The sequence below is a fragment of the Mya arenaria genome, chromosome 13 (genome assembly GCF_026914265.1).
Source record: "Mya arenaria isolate MELC-2E11 chromosome 13, ASM2691426v1".
Lineage (NCBI taxonomy): Eukaryota > Metazoa > Mollusca > Bivalvia > Myida > Myidae > Mya > Mya arenaria.
In genome coordinates, this window is record NC_069134.1 from 5274024 (window position 1) to 5283504 (window position 9481).

Here is a 9481-nt window from a genome sequence, read left to right on the forward strand (position 1 = left end):
GAACGTCTCTGTACGAGCTATTTCCGCGTAGGTCTTAGGTCTTCAAGACTGGACTGTGAAGGGAGAAGATGTGCATGCCATCATTTAAGACTAATGGTTCTGGTTAAATTTTACGCCTGTCGTTGCCATTGTTAAACATGTTTCATTTCATTTCAGAGCAACATATAAGTATGTTATGTGTGCTGTATACTGCTGTTTATTTAAACCAGAAACATATGGGTAACATAACACAAAACTCATCCATGCAATACTGTGGAATTGGTGACTCCAGCATGTACACTCATAAGCAGACTGGTGTCTGATGATTGTATCCTTTCTGTTGCATAAGGATCGACTCCAGGTAACAGGGTGCCTGGTAATATTTTTATCGGATCAGTTGGTTACGTTATTTTATCTGAAGTAATTTGTCAACGTAACCACTTATGTGAACGAATTTCAAACTACACCCTGATATGTTTTGTTATCATTTACATTTATTAGTAAAATAAAACAGTACATAGCTATCCAGTATCCACGCACTCATGCACGCACGCGAACACACACATTATCATTGTTTTTGTCATGGTAGCATTTGTTCCAACAGTCCGTGCCGGTATCATTAAGTACAGTTCCCTTGTCCTAAATCTAGGTCTTGCATCTTTTAACGAAACAAAGACTGGTCGCCCTACCTATAGACGCGATTGTTCGTGTGAGTAGACACATACCAACGGAGCCTTTCTTCAACACATTTGTCACAGGGAAAGTAAAATGTGTAGTCAGACCGATGATCAAACCCAGGACCCGTTGCTAACAGAGCGGAAGTCTAACGCCTGAGCTACCGGGCCGCTTACACATATTATTAACACATGAAGGTAATAATACCGTGCCATACGTTGGAATTCTTCACTGAATTTCCAGGATAGAGATCACCGTGAAAATGATCTTGACCAACCCACTGGTCGGATATTGAGTACATATACAGTCACTGACCTACGTTGTGCGATCCTCGACAGAGCTACCGGGAAGCTCACACACTTTCTGAACACCGTGAGATAAGATCGTATAAAAAAATGGGTGATTCTTCACCAACTCCGGTTCCAATACACATTTCATAGGTGTTCTTTGTAAATCGGATCCTATCAAAGGAGAGATATCTTACCAAGCTCGATACAAAGGTGTTTTTGTGTGAATTGGATCATATGAAAGGAGGGATTTTTCAACAAACTAGGACCAAGACACATAGCCGAGATGGGTTTTATGAATTTGATCCAATGAAGTGGGGTTTCTTCACCAAACCACGCCCCATGGCTATTAATTAAAAGCCTTGGACACGAGCAAGGGGACCTATTATCATTTTAAGAAGGGCATGGTCTTTTTGTGGAAGCATTTCTATCTTTAAATATTTTAGTCAGTGCAACAACAAAACCTCGCATGTAAGGAGTTGCCTGCAAGTGTTTAAAATAATTTCCTTTTAACACAAGACAGTTTGAAGGATATTCTACAGCATATTAACTTACTTTCCTATGATTTAATTTTGTTTGACCTCCTTGATAATAACACAACCGTTTTAAGACTATATAAACACACAGTTTAAAATTACACATTAACTTTGTGTTGAAAAGCTGTCTTTGAAAGACTACACATTATCTTTAAGAATTAGACACTGTTGCTCCGGCGTGCAGGTGAGGTAGAATTATTGCGTTGTGTATTATAGCTGTTTTGTTTCACGTTATCTTTGTCTGTCTACAAGTTGATGTTGGGTCCGATTAGGCATAAATATTTAAGTTTGCAATTATTGATAAAGGTTTGCTGCAATCTTAAATGAAGGTATTTGTCGAGAGTTTTTGTTCCATGAGAGTGTTTAATATTTATATGAAAAACTACAGAAACAAGCTCAGTAGCCAATTAAAGGCACAGGATAAGCGCAAAATACAAATAACACGCACATTGAAAATCACAAACAAAAAACAACACCACAAAACTCCACAAACGACACAGTGCATATGTACTATACTAAACTAGGTGTGTTTATCAAGGATTGCTAGGTACCGCAAAGTACACGCCTGAAATATATATGGAAATGTCAAGATGTATAATTATATTCTGATGAATTTATGCTTGAATTTTCTTCTATGTCAATGGCTTAATATCCCTTGATATATAATATAAACAGTCAGTCATCTATTCATTCTTTATAACATGATGGCTTTATGAACGTGCTTTAATATGAAAACGCCTCATCCCGATTTTTATGGTGATGTTTTAAAGATAGTTCGTAAAATTAAAATGTTTCCAGCAGCTGGGCAGATAGACTTAATGAATTACTTGGATTTTATTTAAACCGTGGATATAAAGGCAATATTTTGAAGAACACTTGCCTTCTTTTTTTTGAAGACTAATACCTTGAAACAAAATATTGGGTTGAATATATCATCCTTTCATAACTAAACTTTCAGTGCTTTGATTTTTATGAAGAATTTGCTAATACATGTTATCTTTAAAACCGTTTTTGGCGGACACGTGTTAACTGACTCCGAATGTTTTGGATGTGACTTAATTTTCTTTAAATATTTTACGTTTTCAAATCATTTGGAAGGAGAGAATAGCATATACAAGTAGCTTTTATTTTTAATAATGTTTTTCTTTATTTGATCCCAGTTTTAGTACAATGATGCTTTTTTATTATGAGACTCTTTGATCACACAGTTTAAAATCTTTATTTTATAAGGCAGACTGTGTGTGATGTTTTTGGTTTCAAACGATGACTGCATCGCATCCTTGAAAAGTATTTGCGTTAGGTGCTCTGAATTGTTTCTCTCCGTCTGCAGATAGAGTTGGGATCTCTAATCATTGAAGTACTTGGGGTCTACCTTTTCGTTTTTTATTATTATTTGTTTTATTGAGGTTTGTGCACATAAACTGGTTTAAACCCCTAGTAAATTTACATTTTACTGACCGTTCCAAGGCGGTACCTAACAATTCTTGATAAACATACCAATTATTTATATATATAGTATTTATATACTGTGCTGTTCGTAGAGTTTTGTGCTGTTCTATGTTTCTTGTTTGTGAATTTGTGTTCTATGTCTTTGGCGTTTGCCCATTGTCACTAAACCGGGTTTATGTTTAAACGTTTTGCTACTGAGCATGTTTCTGTAGCTTTTTGCATATATATAAGATGATATGAGAAACACAGATGTTCTTCAATGTGATATATTAATGTAGAATAGGCCAATTTCAACTATTACTCCACCCCAACTGTCCTGTTTGTTATTGTCACTTGTTTGTCCATGTGATTCTCATGTTTATGTAAATGAGTGTATGAGGTTATGTATGAAAGTGGTCAAACGGGTATATTTATATTTAACTAACAGTTTCATTGGCTCTCCTATTTTTATCCCACCGCCCTTACTAATTTTCTAGGTTTTTCTAATCATTCCCAACCTAAACGCACAACTGCAAAGTTGTCCGTATATAGTTAATACATTCAGTTTCAACATAACTGTCTGAATCTTATTTAAATGATTGTATCGTTTCACAGCCTGGTTTTTTCTACATACTGATAATGAACAGTAGGACCCTGAGAAGTGTTGAGTTTACCACCACCTTCTACATTAACTTTAAAATTGTTACATCTGCTGTATTATATCTATACATTTTCGTATGGCTATTAAACACGAAATAAAATGATATATTTTATACCATGAAACGAAGCACTCAAAAAAGTATAATATTAACGGTATAATATGTTTGGAGGCGTTATATGTTTCATTATACTTCATCTACCCTTTTCAGTGTTGACAAATAGGTTGTATTGATGAAACTCTTAGCCAGAGGCTCGTTACTAACAAATTTCATTGAGTCGTACTATAAAGTGTTTCTTATATGACGACTTCTTATATTACCTTTATAGCTATATAAAATACACTTTACAGATAATGACCGACGAACTACTCTATATGATACTAGATCTACTGAAATATTTAAGATAATGAAGAAACAACGAAGAATGTCGCGAATATGGTAAATGTGCACTGCGTAATCAGTTCTGAAAGATTCAATCGAATAAAAGAACGAATAATCATTATTAATAACAACTTTTTCATTCATGAAAAATACAGTTTAAAACATTCGCGCTTTGAAACCTTATTATTTGTTTGAAAAGTGCTTAACTCTCGTCACAAAGTAATTATCAAAGGAAACATAATTTATAAAAATAATAAATTATGATGCTATATCAAGTTTAAAGCATGCGATCTAAAGTATGGCAACATTAGCATATAGCATTGTTAGCACGTTTCAAATCATTCCCCAGGTAATAAAACGTAGTGATGGATTCATTGAAAAGTCATCTGTCAGTGACATATGCTATATAGTTTTGAGCCCTTCGCTACTATTGGTCCTGCTTCAACCAATGAAATCGTGTCCTAGTTCGGAATAGCCAACCAGAATGCAGGAAAGTAGTACGGAAATGACGCAACACAAGTTGGAACTTGAGGAATTTCGTGTCGTGGAAATCGTGCTGTACTTCCTATAAGAGACAAAAGAGAGTTTAAAAGCAACAGAAACTACGAGATCAAGTTTAGCAGTGACCTTATTTCAGGCGCAAGGATAAAACACTTGATTCAAACTTACAATTATGTAAACATAATGTACACCAGACACAGACACAGTTCAAATGAAAAGTACACCACTGTTTACCAATAAATGTTACCACATTGGTCGACAAAACTAAAGAAGTTCACCCGGGTAAAACCGAATTGCATTCGCTCAATATCACATTTCATCCACGTGTAAATACACCACAGGTACAAACAAGAACCATTCTGGCATAAGCGGAAACAAAACAACAGTGGCCTACAAATTGTTATTAATATTGATAATAAGTATCTTATAAGCCAATATACCGTTTATTGTGGTGACATAGTATTTCCCGGTATATATAGTCTATAAATATATATCGGGGTTCCCGCAATTCATAATACTACAATGTAAACTACAGGGCAGTCCCAATAGCCGAGAAAGTATCCTGTTCAAATGCATCCGCCAGAGGCCACACATACACTGAATGTACAAACGACACAAACAGATCACTCATACATAAGACATTTCTCATAAATTATGATTTGAAACACACATAATTATGACACTATAACAATGGTTATCGCTAATGAGTTTATATTATGCACAGTTTTCACAGTAAATATCGTTGCGGTTTGAAACTATCGTTTCTTTAAGTTACACACACTAATTAGTTATGCATAGGAAAAAATGTCCGTATGATTTCGGGGAAAAGTGATACAATATCCGGAACCGTATTGTATAATTAGCCTGCAATTAGGTGTGATATCAGACATTATGACTCTCTATAAAGCATGGGATTTTAAAACAAGGTTTTTCCTATCTTTTTTGCGGGTTCAATGCCATGCAAAACAGGATTGTGGTTTTACTATTAATGCCAAATTGGAAACAGTCAGGCAGCGATTTAATATCGATAATTCTTCAAATCTGGAAAGTGTTTTTTATTTACCGCTGTTGGTTTCGATTTCGATCAGTTGATGTTTCTTCGAAGTAACTGGATCGTTCGATCGCAATGAACAGGTATGTGACGTTATTACATCTACACATCAACTACAATTTACGTGGTCAGGAGGCTTTCTTTGTGCCAGTATTTCGCTCTATAATCAGGCATGCTTGACCATTAATAATGCCAGTGTAATCCGATTTAAGGAAGATACAAGATATAAGACACAGGTATCTTCGTGTATATGATAACAAGGAATATTAGCTCAATGGGCTTTTTCCCGACATGAATAACAAAAATAAATTACATATCAAAACATAACAAAGCGAAAAAGCGCACCCATTGCAATAATTTAAGGTGTTAAAGCCCAATTATGGAACCTCAGGCTTCACTGAACCTTCATATGGAGTGGATGTTTCCCCGGAAACGCCTGCGGAAATGCGCAGAATATTTAAAATTATTCTAGTGCGTACAAACGTTATAAGGTTCCCGTTGAAACTGTAGCCTAAACAAAAGTCGTTGTTTTTCGTTAGGTTCTAATTTAAGAAAGAACCTCAATCGGCTGCATTATTATAGGGCAAATCATTGCAGTTAAGTATTTCATATGTGTAGCAATGATCGCTTATTGAATATAAATTTCTATGAAAACGCCCTGAAAAAAGGTAATTGATCGGTGTCTTTTTGCAAGAACAATGTTTATTTTGATACATGTATTGCAGAAATCAAATTGTACCGCAAACTGCATGCGTTAGGTACATACATTAAAGGAAAAGCGACCCGACTTTATAACTTAATATACGACTTCCACCTAGAGTGTAATTGCAACTTCAGTGTTGCAATGTACTAATGGTAGTTACCAGTATGTGTCAATACTTCGACACCTAGGACACTGCCGCTAGGAGAGAAGAGCTAGACAAGTTAATTTCTTTAAAATCGATCGTGCACTGGACATGCATTTCTATTAAACGGGCTTGGCAAATGTAAGTTATTAATTAACTTTTTGCGCGAACGATGCTTATTTAACTCACTGATGAGGCGTCACAATAAATGGAATGGTGGAATGCACCTGGTCCAGGCGGTTGGTTAGTTTGTGAGAATCTGTTACATGTATCTACTTTATGTCTGATTTCGTCAGGACTATCAAAGGGTAAATGGTTGTAGAATTATTTTACACAAGTTGAAAACATTCATAACTTGGAAAGATATGTGCAAGTTTGATGATTAACTTTTTTTTAAATTTTAAGCAAAAAAATAAAAAAAGCAGCAATTGCAATTCACAAAAAAATCACTGGAAGAGGAACGTTGCCTGATAGCCTGAATATGGATCATCAAATCATTTTTTAATGTTATTGCAGTCTATCTTTTTAGTTGCATTTGAATTCCTTTAGAATATTCCAAGATATAGCCTGAACAAGCACCTTTTTTCTCTATCAGATTTATGGGAGATTTATAAAGACATATTCAGGGTTGGAATACTAGTACTTTCCAAGATATGGCCTGAACAAACTAACTCCTATTTTCAAAAATATATTAGGGGAGTTTCAGGGGAGATATATATGCAAGGCAGGATGCTGGTTTTTAAAAATTGCAGTCCCTCTTATTGCCATATAATCACTTTTTAATTTTCATTTCAATCCCTTTAGTATTTTCCAAAATTTGGCCCGGACAAGAACTCATTTTCGAATAATATCAGGTAAAGAGGAGATAATGAAAAATATGCAGGGCAGGATTATGGTTCTTGTGGAATGTACTTCCTCCCATAACCATTTATCTATATTAAGATTACGGTTCTTATGCACTTCACATTCTCGATTTGCCATATATCTATATTTGAAGTTTCATTTAAAATCCTTTAGTATTTTTAAGAAGTGGCCCGGACAAGCACCGGTTATGAAAAAATGGTTAGATGGGAGATAACTTAAAAATATGCATGTTATGATTATGCTGCTTGTGCAACGTTCTTGATCTTATTGCAATCTATATACCAAGTTACCCCAACCCTAATCCTTTTATTCCCAACAGTATTTCTTACGTTACTCTCAAGTCAAGCGTGTACAAGCTTCATTTATTAAAAAAGTGGTTATGGGGAGATCATACTTAATTAATATGAGTGATAGAATTACGCTTTATGTACACTGCACTTCCTCCCATTGCAATACATATATAGGCCAAGTTTTAGTTCAATCTCTTTTTATTTTAAAAAGAATGGTTCAGTGCAAGTTCTCTCATTACCATTTTTTAATACCAAGTTTTATTTCAATGAAATAAGTAGTTTTAAAGATATTTTCCGGACAAGGACGTGACTGACGGACGAGCGAACGGTCGGACAGACGGCCGGGCGATGGGACAAAGCGGCGACTATATGCTTTCACTTTAGAAAGAATAATAATTGTAGGATATTATTTAAAATATTTATAACAGAAATCAAAGAATTGTTACTGCACTTTTGTTCTATCTAAAACCCTTCATCAAATAAATGATATATTGAAACAGCAACGATTATACTCAGTTGACATTTGCACAGAATAATACCGTTAGATAAATTTATGCAAAATAAGATTTAATTGTTATGTTCTAGCTAGTGTTAACCATTGTAATATTAAAATCAAAATCCTATTTTGTCATAATACATTACTTAATACTGAAAACAAAACGTTCTGATTCCCACGTACATTACCTCGGCCCATTTATACAGTATCATAACTGGATGAAATTTCTAGCAAAAGTGTAACATGCATGCCAATTTCATATAATTATCTATAAATGTTGCAAAAAGAAGGAATTACGATTCGGAAGAGCAAAGCTAATACACGTACGATCACATACAATTCTATTTAAGTTCTTGGAAAAATCGGTACATGGTAAGGAATTGTATCGATGAACTAAAACACACAAAAGATATAAGTGAAATGATAAAACGAATAATACCTTTGGTCGAGGGGTTTGAGGCCGCCCTTGCTAATGTAGAAGTGCTGCTCTGCCGTACTAGCTCGGCCGCTTGAGCTCCGAGACTCTCTACATCCCGGCCGTGAAGACGCTGCAGCCGTCGCCGAACACACGCTCATCGCGTAGCGTTACTTCAACGTTTGTTAGGTAATTATTTAGATTTTTCAAAAATATATGATGTTTGTTACCGATAAAATCGGTAAATCACGCACACAGTTGAATATACATCATGTATATAAACTACAATTTAACACTTTACCAAACGCGTTTTGTTTTGTTTTGTCTCTTTCAACAGAACTCGTTCAAGGTAAAGGCAACGTCAGTCACATTGTCTGTCTGTAAACGTTATCAACACAGTGTTGAAAATTCAATGCAGAGTTGTTGGAACGAACAAAACCGACCTAAATTCGCAATAATTATTACAAATTGAACGTCACATTATCCAATATGAAATCAATTTCATTCATATATACATCGAATTTATACTAAAACAATGGGTTTGTATCAAAATAATTCATGTTTATAACAGACGAATACCTGGCACGGGCTTGCACTTTCAGGAACATACAGAATTCCATGGTGTTAAACATATTGATGACAGCTGTTGTGCCTGCATCAGTTAGCGGCAACAGAATACTGTCATCCTACGATTGTTACTGCGATTTCTGCTAACAGAAGGTAAACTATTGGCTTCTAAGCCAGTATCTGTTAATTTTCTGCAGAAAAAATTTCTATATGTTGGAAATTCAAGGCCGATGAATCTTATTCTTTAGAAGTGCTCTGTAATTCAACGTCCTAGAAATGTCCTAAATAACCCGGGGTTGTAGTCAAGCTTAAATTGAAAGATCTGTACAGCATATATTTAAGATCTACCAAATTAAGAGACCACAAGGCCTCCTGATTATGCATGAGAAACAGCAGCTCAGCTTCTGCAGAAATTATTACTAACCACAAAAAGAGTGAAAACAAATCAAGGGATAGATGCGTTTAATAGGATGCGATCAAGTTAATTGAAAATGTAGATCCCAGGGC

The 9481-nt window shown here is 35.1% G+C and overlaps 1 long non-coding RNA gene across 1 annotated transcript; it reads right to left on the reverse strand.

The window, feature by feature from the left end:
* Nucleotides 1–3661: 3661 nt before the first annotated feature.
* LOC128214856 (uncharacterized) lies at nucleotides 3662–9031 on the reverse strand. The gene is made up of 2 exons (XR_008257983.1): nucleotides 8432–9031; nucleotides 3662–4510 (listed from the first exon to the last, which is right to left on the reverse strand). It is a non-coding gene; the product is annotated as an uncharacterized LOC128214856 (long non-coding RNA).
* Between the last annotated feature and the right edge of the window lie 450 nt (nucleotides 9032–9481).